The sequence below is a fragment of the Pollicipes pollicipes genome, unplaced genomic scaffold, assembly GCF_011947565.3.
Source record: "Pollicipes pollicipes isolate AB1234 unplaced genomic scaffold, Ppol_2.1 Scaffold_7231;HRSCAF=8579_pilon_pilon_pilon, whole genome shotgun sequence".
Lineage (NCBI taxonomy): Eukaryota > Metazoa > Arthropoda > Thecostraca > Pollicipedomorpha > Pollicipedidae > Pollicipes > Pollicipes pollicipes.
Genome location: NW_023597034.1, coordinates 11,642,945 through 11,654,674, shown reverse-complemented (window position 1 = coordinate 11,654,674; position 11,730 = coordinate 11,642,945). Strand labels below are relative to the sequence as shown.

The 11,730-nt window shown below is 47.9% G+C and overlaps 1 protein-coding gene across 1 annotated transcript in view; it reads right to left on the bottom strand.

Moving 5' to 3' along the window:
• The window catches only part of LOC119109391 (neuronal acetylcholine receptor subunit alpha-9), an 85,871-nt gene that overhangs the window by 51,729 nt on the left and 22,412 nt on the right, over nt 1-11,730 (bottom strand). The window lies entirely within an intron of this gene.

The window sequence follows — 11,730 nt, the reverse complement described above, 5'->3', positions numbered from 1 at the left end:
AGGAGGAGAGAGAGAGATAAGAGAGGAGAGATAGAAGAGAGAGGAGAGAGAGAGAGAGAGAGAGAGAGAGAGAAGAGAGAGAGAGAGAGAGAGAGACACCCACACACACACACACAACACACACACAACACACACACACACACACACACACACACACACCACACACACACCCACACACACACACACACACACACACACACACACCCACACACACCACCCACACACACACACCCACCCACACACACAACCGTACTGTGCAAGGCAATGCACCGTTATAAACCGCTTTAAAAAAACCTACGTCAAGGCTTGTTGGCTCATATGTTCTCTTGTTGGCTGGGAGGGAGACTGTCAGCTTTTCGGTAACCGGCCCTGATCTGAAAGAACATGCTGTTGCCAAACATCGGGAAATTAGACCAAGAAAAAAGTATGGAGGTGCATGGTTCATTGTTCCCTGTGGCAACACAGGGTACCTAAATATTATCCGTCTCCCTCAAAGCTTTTCGTCAACGGTCCACCGCGGCCCGCATGCCACCAAGTGCTACAGTAGCTTCGCCGAATGAAGTTATCAGGCTTTGCCATGCCTAAAGGCAGCCAATGATCAAACAAATCTTTTGTAAGAGAGTGGTCCTTACACATCAGGGCGCTTCTGATTGACAAAGCCAGTGCATTAATTAACACGCGCCCGGGTGGCCGGCTGTATACCCTTTGCTCGGGTGGGGGTCAATTTGACCCCGCTACGGTCTCGGAAACTAAGAAAGCTACAGACACCAAATGTACAGGGTGTGTAGACCTGTGCGTGAACTCACTTAGGTCAAAGTTTCAGGTTCCTAGGTCATGATCTTCAGGTCAAATAAGGTCAAACAAGGTCCAAGTCAAGGAATGTCTCTCAAGTGCCCCTAGATCCTAAATAACTGTATCTAAACAAAAGGTCACATGCTCATTTAAGGTCAGTGACCTTCTTGTACCTTTTGAAGGTCATGGTGACCAAGATCATACAAGATCGCTCTGAGTGTTGCAATTCAATAAGCGACAAAGATTATGTTAGGCGGTATGTTTCTACAAACAAAATATTGACCCGGGCCATTTTAGTTCAATGACCTATTCTGATCTCTAACAAGTCCATGGAAGATGTATAATGCGATTCCTGCTATCAATAAATTCGAAATAAGCATCGGAAGCTTTCTCATACAGCAAGCCCTAGCGTAATAAAACAGGTTGTTTTTTAACTTGGTCTGGCCTTCATACCTGACCTTAGGTCAATGTAATTTGCTGATTCAACTGTTGTTTCCTAAGAAACCATCTCAGAGATGTATGGCTTCGCCTAACACTCCGTTGTTGCATCAGATTGAACGATTCCCCAGAAATTGACTTCGCTCAAACCATGGTCTGACTTTGACCTGCCATAGGTCAGCAACATTACAAGGTACATCTAGATTTTGATCCCAAGCGGTCCGCTATTCAATTGTCTACAGCTATGCAGAACGCAACCCGCCGCATCGACGCAAAGGTATGCATCATCACCTTAGCTCTCTGGACATATTTGCTTTCGGACATTCGCACCAATGGTGTCATTGCGATGTTCAGCGCACTAAGGGAGACGAAATTTAGCTAATCCTCCCATTTGATACAACAGTATTCATAGCCTATGTACTCGTTAGAATAAATAGAATAGAGAGAAAGGTGTGATATTTCGGCTACATGCCTTTATCAAAACCAAATTGTCCTCTGTGCCGTTTTATTCTAGAAGGAATAAGTCTATTAACACCGTCTTACCCATATGCATAACGTTTCCTCGCACGTGCGCTTAAAAACTTACGTAATTTTAGACGACCATATATCGAATTATGGATTCACTCTCTTGCCGAACCCATATATGTGCAATAAGCATAACTACGGAGTGACGACAAAAAACACAGAAGTTCCTCAAGCTGGTCGTTTAGCAGACATTGTTTGCAATCAGTCCAGTTTGTGCAACTGACAACAGAACGCGCGAGAGATCTGTGAGGGAAGAACGCAGGAATCAGGTGAGTGAAGATGCTATAGACCGACACAGTTTTCGACGCTAGGTTTTTTCATAAGCTACCGCGTGGTGCGAATGGAATTCTTTCCATTTACAAAGCTGCCCTGTAACGCAAGTCATCTAGTTTTGCCCTGGAAAGGGCTAGTTACCTAAACTATTCAAACAGTTTCCTCGGGCTAGCGCAAATCATGGGTAAACATTGCAAACTTGTGCTCCATTATAAGTGAAATCAGAATATGCTTGGCTGCAACCAATGCCTGAAGTAAAAATATTGGGTGTTACCGTGAGTTCAGGTATTGTTAAGCAGGGATGTTACATCAAAATGAATGTAAAAATCCATGCGCAGGACATGACTATTAAAGTCCACCCCAAGGTTGCCGATAACCAACGGGTTCCTGGACAATGTATGAGCTGATCAGCTTGCTGGACTGATAGCGTGGATGGACGTAAAACGTCTTTCTCGCAACGTGCCAGCCGGGGAAACCGTCGAAATCATGCTGGACGACGTTTACAACCACACGAGCCTACCTCGCCTGAAAAAACATGTTGCATCAACTGGCGTCAGGGTTTCGTCAAGTAGTTTCGAGGACCACACGGAAAATTCTGCCATCAAGGCGATGACGTCATGATGGCGGCCCTGGCCTTATACAGCCTTGTCCCTGGCGGCCTGCTCACCAACAGCTGCACGCAGCGTATTGAGAATCAAACATCCAACAGACAGGGGTTCTGAGACCAAGTAGCTGCTGCCGCTTCAATGCCATCATTTTTGCAGTCACGAGGAATATGAGCCAAGTAAAACAACAAATACAAACAAGGCCAATGTCTCTCAAGGTTCATCGCAGGATTTAACAAAGACGCCGGACTCAGTGACTCAGTATCTCGATCTTAACATCGATAGGCAGAGAGTCACGCTCAGGACGCCGGCCCACTGCAGTCTGCGAGCAAACACAACACTGAATGGTGCTAGTGGATGTCCTCAGAGCTGACACACTGGCACCATCCGATCTGTCGCTAGACAAAACGTCAAATACTGTTCCAACTGAACTTCCTTGCACAAAGGGCCGCGATGATGCATTTTCAAGACGTTGAGGTGGCAAGGTGGGACTGATCTGAGGTGGCCCGGAGGCACTGTCAGCAGGTGGGTCGAAAGCCAGGTGTCATCGGTGTCTTGTAAGAACCACATGTCCCCGTCCTACCGATTTAAGAGTGGACGAGCTGAAGCAAACCATGAGCATCAATGTTAGACCCACGGCACAGGAACCATCGAAACGGTGTAATGCCTCCGCTAGTGAACCCTTGCCCACTGAAGATATTTCAAACCTCCATTGCGACGTCACCTGACGACCAAAAGGTCGCCTCAGTGGTTCCACTGCTGTGGCGGGTGGCTAGGCGGTCGCCGAAAGCTTTGTAGCGGATCCTCATTTGTTTAGACGCTCATGAGGTTGTGCAGAGTCCACTTCGGGTCGTACCCTCTTTTAAATTTGTACCAACAGCTTAACATTATTTGCAAAAAAAAGTTCAGTCAAACGCAGACAATGCACCATTCCTCTACTCTGGCGATCTTCGCAATCTGGCAAACCTTCAGGACCGCATCAGTTTTACCTTGAACAAGACTCGACGATCATTAATTCAAAACACTTTAAAAATAAGTCCCACATAACTGACCCCGCCTCAGTCGCGTCATGACAGAATACCGTCCGCCAACATTTCACTGTTCATCGTGGTAACGCGACGTCACATACCTTGTCCAGTGCTAACATTATCGGAGTCGTGGCCGCGGTTTGAGCTTCAGGCGCCATGTTCATCTAAGATGCGACGCGCTAACACAATTTTAGCAGGCTCATGCGAACCATTACGCCGGTGATCAGAATAAGTACAGAAATTGATCATTGTAAGTCTCGTATTTCATCACATGCAGCGGTTTGAGGTGGTTGTAATGCGACTCAGCACAAATTCGCTCAGTAGGAAATAAGTCGTGATGCCAGAGTTCCTAAAATGCTACCGGCGATATAGCCATATCACGTTCGTCCTGAAACAGCCCATATAACTGACAGGAGATCAACTCGTGGCTGAAGGGAACACAACATTCCTACATGGAGTTTTACACAGCGAGCAAGCGTATGCCAGTTTGAAACGTCATATCCAGCACCGCGCTGACCGGTCAGTCCGGGATGCTCCGACATCGTCGGCTGAACTCCTTAACGCAGGGTAGAGTAGGAAGAGCTGTGGCAGTCTTTTCTACTCTCCGTAATACCACAACTAATGTGGACAGGACTAATATTCTTATAGCTGCAAATAGCTCAAGTCTTGAGCTACATAAATACTGATTAAATCTGGGAGAAAACGCCTTTGTCTTTTGGTGAATGACCTCCAAATGAAGCCCTTTCAAACAATACAGCAGCCCCACCTTAGGGTAAATTGCATCAAATGACGGGGTAAGTTGTATTAATGTTTCTTTCGCAGCGAGTAGGCTAAGTAGGTGAGAGTAAATGAGCAGGAGGAATGTGGTACGGAAGGTGAACAAAATACGCCCGTCTCTGCTAGACTGCAACTTGTCATGATTGCGACACAACATATTTCTGCCTCTTTTTTAATCAGCCAGTGCTTTCTAACAATTGCTGCCTTCTTGGCTTTGCTTGCTCAGGTGCGATTTATACACATGGGTACTATAAATGTAAACTTATTTTCTAGATAACAAATGTCACGGCAATCATGTCCGCCAATCACTGGTAGTACATCAATCAATGACATTATTGACAGCAAATCTGTCACAGACATCGCTGTCGGTGCATTGTATCACGGATGCAACCTGTCCCACGCACAGCTGATAGATGTACCGCCCGACATCCTGGAAGAAACATCGCGACACCCCAAAACCTTGAAAAGCAGAATGTTTTGCGGCATGTGGGGCACCTGTACTTTCTCCCACAAAGTAAAATATTCTGATGTGTATAAGCCTGTTTGTGGCACTTGTGGCCTGGTTAGGTCGTGGACCTTAGACACAAATTCCACCGATCGCGATCGATCGCTAAAACTTTCAACGATATGGAAAAGCCTGTTTGTGGCACTCCCCCAAGACGCTCGCACCACGCAGCCGGAAGAACAGTGAGAGGCGGAGCGTGCTGCTGTACGTCAGCTGGGCAACTCAAACACAAAGTCTAGTTTCCATACGATTCAACATGCATCATTATACTGTAGGTAAGTAGAGATTAAATATCAGGCAGATCACAAGCTGCCTAAGTAAACTGTACGCTTCTCAGAACTATAAACCATAGGTTGAACCAAACTGTAAACCATAAGCTGCTCAGTTTGCATACTACTTGAACGGCCAGCAAGTTGACAAACAGCCTGGCTTTCTACATTACCACTACCTCAATACGTAAATTTTATGTCTACTTATCGTTATGATATCTATTTTATGATGCATCTATCATCGGCCTGGCATATTTTTGTGCTTGTCCTAAATGATGTTTTCAAATCACATCATGTTATCATAATCATTATCGTTGTCATTTGTTGTTATTGCCACTCCTCGTGTGAGGCTGTCGGGCGCGTGCAGCCTGACCTCTGACCCCGGCATGGTTGCCGCTGTCGGACAGAGTCTGGAGCATTCCGCTGGGCGGGCCGAGCACCCTGGCCGCCAAGTCTTCCAGGTCGCGCTGCGAGATCCTCCCGTCGTCGTGGAGCGGCCGCCCAGTCCGGGGTCGCGCCTGGAAGTAGTCCGCGCTCTCCTGCTCACAACACACACAACCCAGCACACCCACAACACTGTGGGCAGCCGTCTGCACGGAACACGAAGCATTTGTGTGTTCTAGCACACGTAACTCCTGTGGTCAAAGGGCCGGTCCGTGTACACTATTCTGACAACACTGGCCTGATGTAAAGGAGAATCGTCCACGGGCAGCGCAGCGTTAGACGGGACAGCCGGCACGGTTCAGCAAGGCCCAACCGCTGATGCTTTCCCGTTTGCCCCTGGTCTCTGTCCACTCGTTTCTAACATGTTTGACTGTTAACAGCAAAACACAAATTATCGCATTGAGACAATGCCGTTGCCGAAGCTTCCTTACCTTACCTCACCTTACCTCCAGTCACGTGTGTGGTCACAAAGCATTTGCCACACCACTGACATCGAACACACACACACATACACACACACACACACACACACACACACACACACACACACACACACACACATACACACACACACACACACACACACATACGCACGCACGCACGCACGCACACGCACGCAAGCACACACACACACACATACACACATACACGCACACGCACGCATGGACGCGCGCACACACACACGCATACACGCACACGCACGCACGCGCGCACACACGTGCACGCGCACGCGCACACGCACGCGCACACGCAAGTGCACCCGCACAGGGTATTCTGCGTCTTGATGGCTGATGACCTGCATACTGTACAGCGTGGAGTAGCTCTTACAGGCTAACTCAGATGCGCCACCACTAGATTTCAAGGAAGAAATATTGCGTATCAGTTTAAGTTGGGCGGTGAAAAACAAATAACAACTGCCAAAAATTGTATCCATAACGAGCGTAAGTGTATTCGGTTCCATAACCGGAATACGGAAGACACTGAAGTGACACGGAAGTTTGACACGGAAGTCATTACAAGTTCGTGCGAAACATAATTTTTGTTTGAGTATAATTACATTGATTCTACGTGTACAATACGCAGCAAATGCGTACCTAAAACACAGCTGCTCAGTAGCAGCACAAGGCCCTGCCCAATAATCCATTACTGAATGCCACATCTTACGTGAAAAACCGCTACCACAGCTACGATGCATGCCTGGTAAGCAAGCTATGTACACTTTTTATCCCCTGCATAAAATCACCATCTATAAGCAGCTTTAGAAATGTCTCGATCGTTTCCCTCGAGTTCGGGGGGCGGACGTCACCTTTAATCCATAAAAAAACGGTTGACGGAGAATTTCAACATCGTTATTTCGGCCATAAGCCCTGCCCACTTCTTCGGCAGCTCTAAATACGGCAGGTGGCCGAGAGGTCTACCGCCTCTCCGACCCATATAAGAGCTACCTTCTATTTTCATGTCGCATGCACGCAAGCAACCAAAGTGAAGACCTGCAACAATGCTGTACTTCATCATCCAGCGTGTTTTCCAGGAACTTCATTTCCTCTTTGCCAATGACCCCAATCGGAAAACCTGCGCCCAGCTACTCACCACAAGCAAGGAGTTAAGCATCAGCATCGAGAAGCGTCACTTTCTCATCGTCTACTGTCAACAAGGCCCGCTGGAAACTAGCCGGGATCTGCTGCCAACAATAACCACTGGAAACTGGCTGGGATCTACTGCTAACAAGCTTTGCTGGAAAGTGGCCGGGATCTGCTGCCAACAGGGCCTCCTGGAAAGTGGCCGGGATCTGCTGCTAACAAGGCTTACTGGAAACTGGGCCGAGATCTGCTGCCAACAGGACCTCCTGGAAACTGGCCGGGATCTGCTGCTAACAAGGCATGGTGCCAAACGTTGTCAGACATGCTAAAATTGGTCAGTGCTAAAGAAGGCTCATGGCCAAAACATATCGTGCACGTGATTGATTCCCTCTGTCCCGGCGTCGTTAGCATCGTCCCAATGGTACAGTTGTTTAGAGCGCCTGCGTTGTGAACGCGTACGCACTCTGTGTTGGGCTCGGATCTCAATGGCGGCGGGCGTTTTTCTGTAAGGGACCTTTATCTTCGCGCCTGTTCTCAAAGCTACGTGGTCACGTGACCCGGCCAATCATAGACCGGGGAGAAGGTCACGCCTGGGGCCAGGGTCGGCAGTGAGTCAATGGTGGTCCGGGCGGCGCCGAGGAAGGTAAGCCAGCTCTCGTTGATATTCGCGACGTAGCTGGCTCCTCACCCTCCGCTCCCTTTGGCTCCGACTCCGGTCCTTCTACTCTCCGCTGTCGGTTTGCGCGACGTCAGCATGTCCTCGTCAACATCGCTTTTAACGATATTGACACATCTTTAGTGGCCGTTGTTACCGACGATTGCTGCCTCTCCTGGGGATTATAGCCGCCGCGTACCCTTACCGAACATGTTCTAGCGATGTGGGAAATTTGGATGACTTCATGCCCATATGCTCCTGTGATTAATATACCCCATTTTGGTTAAACGCCTCTAGTCTACTAAAGATTAATTCTAGCCCGCCCATCATAACAATATGTTGATTCCCCTTCTCCTGTAAGATGTGCCTACATATCACTCTATACGGCATGTAAGCCAGCAACCATCAAGATGACCTTCGGACACTGTTCCGCATTCCGTCATCCAGCGGACTGACGATTGACGATTGTTTTCTGGTAAATAAATCTTGGACGGTACTGGAGCGTATTGGTTTTACCTGATAAAAGTCGCCAGTCACGTACATGACGGGCACAGGCGGGAAGCAGGCAAGACAAGTTATAACAAAAAGCGATATACGAATGTTACGATGTAGCTTTTCGTGAAAGAGTGATAAAAGGCAAGCTTTTATTAGTTGTAGTGGCTTTGCGAACACGGGTTTTTCAACCTTGTCACAGTCGCAAAATGAGCTTGCCAGGTGTCGCCGTTCGCGGTCGCCACGGTTACCTCCACAGGCGTGCTGGTGTGAACTGGGCTATTTTTGCCTTGCAATGACCATGACACCAAACAATCACATGATAGGCTTTCATCGGAACTGCTAAAAAGGGAGCACATATACAACTGGGTTCACCCCACATGCCAATGGTGGCCATAATAACTGATTGTCGACACACTTCTGTAGCTTGTAAGCTCGACACACTCTTGTGAGCTTGGGTAAACAGGAAAATACCTGTACAAGGAGCTCATGTGTGTCCTATTCCGAGCTGAACACTTCTGAGGCTCTCACGCAAATGACACTGGCATACGCCACTCATCATCGAATTAACTTAAGTTGGCACAAATTGCGTTCATTCCACCGAGTAATGTTCCAAGCTTGCGCTGCGATCCTACCACGACCTCCAGCCTGGTCGTTCCAACAATGCCTTTATCGATCTTTTTACCAAGCGCATAACGAGTACTTTGAACAAAATAAAATAAATGAGGTCGGCTGTCTCAGGAGCGTTCAGACGATGGTGTGTACAATGCTTCATGCGGATGAACGCCGCACGTAAGTGGGAAAAGGAAGAAATTCGCACTAACATTTATATTAAGGCTTCCTAAAACACGGAGAGGCTCATTGTTGCCAGCGCTCGGGGTTCTTGATATGTTAATCGATGGACGCAGACAGCTGATGAAGTAAAGGCACTGCTGATGCGCTGGAAGCAGGCATAGCAGGAAGTTGGGACGGCCTTCCACTGCACTGCACAAGATACTACATCCCCGACACTAATCGCACCCGTCTAACGCGAAGGAATGCCCATAACAAGGAGGCACGTATTTCTATTATGACGTCATCAACTTGCGGTACATTACTGTACATCGACTTGCGGCTCTGCTGTTAAGATAGCCCTAAACCAGAGGAGACATCGAGAGCTACTATATGGCCATGGCAACAAGACAAATGAAGCTTGAGTAGCTGTTTCCTTAGAAATCGTTCCCATGGACAGGCCTCCGATGATACTCCGTTCCACGAAGTCCTGCACTTCTGGGCGAAAATTACGTCATGGCAACAACGTAACGCTGGTGGCACTGGTGCACAATTTCACGTGCATTACTACTGTGACTGCGCTACTGCGTGAATGAAAAGCAACCTACTTTTACAAAGGTAAGAGCATGCGACACTCACACGGGGAAAAGCACGAGGATTCACCTCAACAGGGACAAACTACATTCGCCTGCGTACACTGAAAAAGAATGAGAATATGACGAGAAGATAACTTTTCTTGCCTTTTATGGACTGTTCATACGGGCATTTTCTTAAGTATACCGGGCGCGCGTGTATAGCTCCCAGCTCTGAGTCACGTCTCTGCCTACGTCATACTTTTGTTGAATACGTCATACTTTACGTCAGCCGTGACCTTTGCTAAGAGGACATGCTTTCCTTTCTCTCCTTCCGTTTGGTCAAGCCGGAAATACTTTTAGAAAGGAGAAATGCAAAGAATTTCGTCAACATGTTTGAATGCCTGTCACAAAACCCACCCACATTGACCGTACGTGCACACGATAACCGGTGACTCATTCATTGGAGCCTTCTTGTTTACCTAAATATTGAAGATGCTTTAAGCGAGCATGTGAACCTTAGGTATGACTTACATTGTGACGAATACATCTTCTTGAATCTCAGTTTGAGTACCGCTTTTGAGCAGTTTGATAAGCATCACGCGTCATACCCTTCTCATGACGTCATCATTTTTAGTCGCTACCGACTCGCGTAGAAAAACCGTATGAACAGACCATTAATCGACGGGCATTGTGACGCACGATGCGAAGCGAAGCAAGGACTCTAAGCTAACTTCTACCAAGGACATAACGTACAATGCAACGCCATGGATTTACCTTTGCACTGCCATTGACTGGTCCCCACGCCTCCTAAAAGACATTGACCCATTGTGAGACCTGAAAGGCGGGTCGTGAGCGTACCTGTACAAACACTAAACAACCGACTGGCGACGGCATTCAATTATTCAGTCGACGGCATTGTGGGAGGGGCGTCGATGATGATGAATTTATGATGATTTTAAGGTGTTTTGGGACGTGTCGCCTGTGTAGCATGGCTTTTTGTGCCCACAACCAGCTTATTTTTGGCTTACGCATACATGACGTTAACTATCTGAGCGACGCAATCGCGCGGCCCACGGACCCACGACCTTCGACAACCCAGGGCTTCCGTCAAGGAACTGAGGCTATCAAAATTTGTTTTGAGTTAAATGTGTAGAAAGCTGAGGTATATTCCACTGGCTCAAACGGTGTATTTTTGCAATGAATTTCATTTTGGCATTAACACTGGCCCAATAAGGGGCGAGCACCCACTGGAAGCTCTACATTGTTGCGTATTAAAATTATGTGAGTTGTTCAGTGCATTAGCGAGGAACATTATTCGCATAGATAAGACAGTAGTAATAGCCTTATTCCTCGGGTAGAAACCACTTCTGCCATTGTTTCAATAAAGGCATGTTGCCGAAATATTAACCCAAGTATATCTCTATTCTCCTGAATTTGCTTCGAAGGCTATTACTACCGCCTTATCGTGGTGTTTAGTCCATTTTGTCACAAGCGAAGATAAAACGTTGAAGTGACAATGTTCAAAATGCCCAGGATGTGTTGGGTTTACACAACTCCTCAAGTTAAGTCTTCTCCAGCTTTTGGAGAAACGACATTGTACTCGCTTCACAGTCTTAAGATCACAGGGCGGTAGCTGCAAAACACATGCAAGGAGTCGGAAAGTAAAGTTGACATTGGTCCTTTTGGCAGCTTGCGCTCCCAGTCGTGGAACGTAACCTTATGCTGAGCAAAATCTGGTCTGCTTGTGATATGACCTACAATGAAACGGGCAGAGGTGAGCCCACGCCTCGGAGAATCTTCAGTGGCCTACTCGGGCGCTGAGCTCAACCTAGTGCCGCCCGCAGTCACTGGCACGACCGCAGCCGACACCAGCTGTGATTAACTGCTCGGGCGTGGGAACGGTGGCCGCTGGACAATAGCGCGCCCCCGGGAATGTCGGCGGTGATGGGGAGGCGGTGGTCACGGAGTCGCCGCGCGGCAGCGCAGCCCCAGCTGTGGCGA